We start from the raw sequence: 2,822 nt of genomic DNA on the forward strand, positions 1-2,822 counted from the left end.
CTGCTTCATACACCAGCTGGAAATACAAATACCTCTGTGCCCAAATATGGAGTATACTGGGTGGTCCCTCGGGGTTCTTTCACTCATGACATCCATGATTCTGTGATTTAATATGTTTATAGAAAAAAAAATTATTTTCCATCCCCTTACTTGTAACAACAATGAATAAAATGCTATCATTTTAATTCTAACAATACTACCATTTAGAATATTTATAATATGGCAAGCATTGTGTTAAGCATCAATTAATTTAATTCGCAATATAAAACTGAGAGATTGCAATTAATTTCCCCATTTCACAAATGAGGAATTTAATATTAAAGAGATTACGACATTTGTTAAAGGTTACTGATGTTCTGAATAAGAAACGAATTTAAACCCAGGTCTCTCCAGTGCAAAAGGCACCACCTTTCTTCCTTTTGCTGGTTTCTCATGCTTACTAGCACCGATGGAGTTGCTTTGCTGCAACAAGGCAATACCCACATTTGCCTCAGCTAGATCTGAGGATTCTATTTTAGCCTTCCTCTTCTAAAAAATCTTATGGTTAGATAAATTACAACAGGCTTTTTGATACTTTTAACTTTTTTTCCAAAGCAATGCCACGTATATCTTACTTTATTATCTCAGAAATTTTGTTTACCACATATAATTGCTATGCCTGTTCTCATTTGGTACATAAAAAAAGAAAGGCACAATTGAGAAAAAATTTTAGAAAACTTTTCCAGTGCTTGCTTCGGCAGCACATAAACTAAAATTGGAACAATACAGAGATTAACATGGCCCCTGCGCAAGGATGACATGCAAATTCATGAAGCATTCTGTAAAAACTTTTCCAGATTCAGGGAATGATTAGTATATGGTAAAAAGAGATCTGCACAAGTTGCTCAACAGAACTGAATCTTAAGCCTGGGTGTTCCAATTACTCTCCAGGTCTCTTCCCATCACTGTATATTTTTTCTTTATGATTTCCTATAGCCTGTGATCTTTGCTGAGTACTGCACCCAGCAGCGACAGCAGCAGGAAGCCTTGAAGCAATACAATAGTACATTTTTCAGAAAGACATACTAGCCAGTGAAGGATCCCTTCAAGCTCATGATACACATCGTAAAGAAAAGTAAGTGGAGCTGAATATCAAATAGAAAAAAAGCACTGAAAAGCATCTGGGAAACATATATACTGCTCCCATCATTTGATGCCTGTTTCTAAACAAGGATGCAATGCATTTTGCCAAGTTTAAGATTAATAGTATCCAATTTAAAAAATAAAATTAAAAAGACGGATTCAAAGAGATGTTGTGTTCAGGAAGACAGTGCCCAGGTAATGATGCCTGACTGGGTCTCAGTGAGGACAATGTTATGGGTGCTGAAAGCACAAGGAACACGTGTGCCTTCTGGCTACACATGTGCACTGGCAACAGAGTCTGGAGAGAGGGAATCCACTGCACTCACCCCTTATATAACTGGCTCAGCATTTGGTCGTCTTCCCAGCCACTTGCTTTCAATAATTCATTTATCCAGTAATTATTTATAACTTCCTAGAAGAGGTTAAAATATGTCAGGATGGCCAAGAAAATCACTTGCCGTAATGTGTATGAGTGTTAAAACCTCAAAAAGTCTAATGAATTATGTTCACTAACAAATCTAAGAGTTAATGATAATGGCAACTAGCATTTACTGATAGCTACTATTTGCCAGAGACTATGCTTAATGTTTTATGTGATTAGCTCATAAAACAGTATTTTGTAGGAAAGGAAAGTGAGTTATATAAACATTAAGTTTTTGCCTACAGTCATACAGATGGTAATTAGCAGAGCCAGGATATGAACCTGGAATTAGGTAGGGCTCTAGAGTCGGAACTCTGAACTACTGCACTAGATAGCAGTTTCTTCTCACAGAGCATTTTCTGTTAGGCACCATGCCAAGTGTGTTATTGTATTTTATCCTTGTACTTATTATTCACATTTTCCAGATGAGGAAACAGAGGCTTAGAGAAATGAAGTAAATTATTTAGCATACAGCTGTTCAGTGGTGGAACCCAGATCAAATCTATTTTTGCTTTGCTTTTGTTTGTTGATTCCAGTGTTCATCCAAGCATGTGTGCACTCTGCCATATGGATGCTACTTAGAGAGCAGCACGACAAAGTAACAAGAAAAAAAGTATCTAATCTTGCCCCTTTGTTCAGCTGAGGAAACTGAAATTCAAAATGAGCAGGGAATTCCTCAAGATCGCAGAACTATTTACTGCAAAGCAGTGACAAAAACTTTCAGTTTATCCAGAAATCATGCATGTAGGCCATCTTTCCTCTCTTAAAGTATATTCTCTGAACTTTTCTCATTATATCTACTGTGAGGCATATTCAATTTAGAATTATGTGGTGTTTTTTTACAGTTATTGGTATCTTTTGTGTTTAAAGAGGAAATTTCTAAGGAGCAATTTTTTACCTATATTATTTTTTAATCATCTGAAAAAAATTAAAAACACATGATGAGAAAGGCAAATTTATTTTCTTCTTAGTCTTAGATTCGGTCTACATCTAAAACATGAACTCTGTCAACTTAATTCACTATATAATCAAGCCAATAGATCCCCTGAAAGTGTTTGGACATATTTAGTACACTTACATTCTTACCACAGATTTAAAGCCACGTCAAAGTTTGTTCCATATGAGAATTTCTAATGGGAACTTTCACTACACATATTTTTGAGCATCTTTGACTGAAAGCATCGGAAGGTAATAATCTACCCTCAAGTACATTTTTACTTTTATAGAGTAGTTTAATTTACAAAGCCACAGGACAGATTTTTAACAGTCAGGGGTCCCA

The 2,822-nt window shown here is 35.7% G+C and overlaps 1 non-coding gene across 1 annotated transcript; it reads left to right on the forward strand.

Annotated features, from left to right (window-relative positions):
* Window positions 1–724: 724 nt before the first annotated feature.
* On the forward strand, window positions 725–832 carry LOC118603271. The gene has a single exon (XR_004951152.1). It is a non-coding gene; the product is annotated as a U6 spliceosomal RNA (small nuclear RNA).
* Window positions 833–2,822: the final 1,990 nt, after the last annotated feature.

This window comes from Rousettus aegyptiacus, unplaced genomic scaffold (assembly GCF_014176215.1).
Source record: "Rousettus aegyptiacus isolate mRouAeg1 unplaced genomic scaffold, mRouAeg1.p scaffold_m13_p_5, whole genome shotgun sequence".
In the NCBI taxonomy this organism is placed as follows: Eukaryota; Metazoa; Chordata; class Mammalia; order Chiroptera; family Pteropodidae; genus Rousettus; species Rousettus aegyptiacus.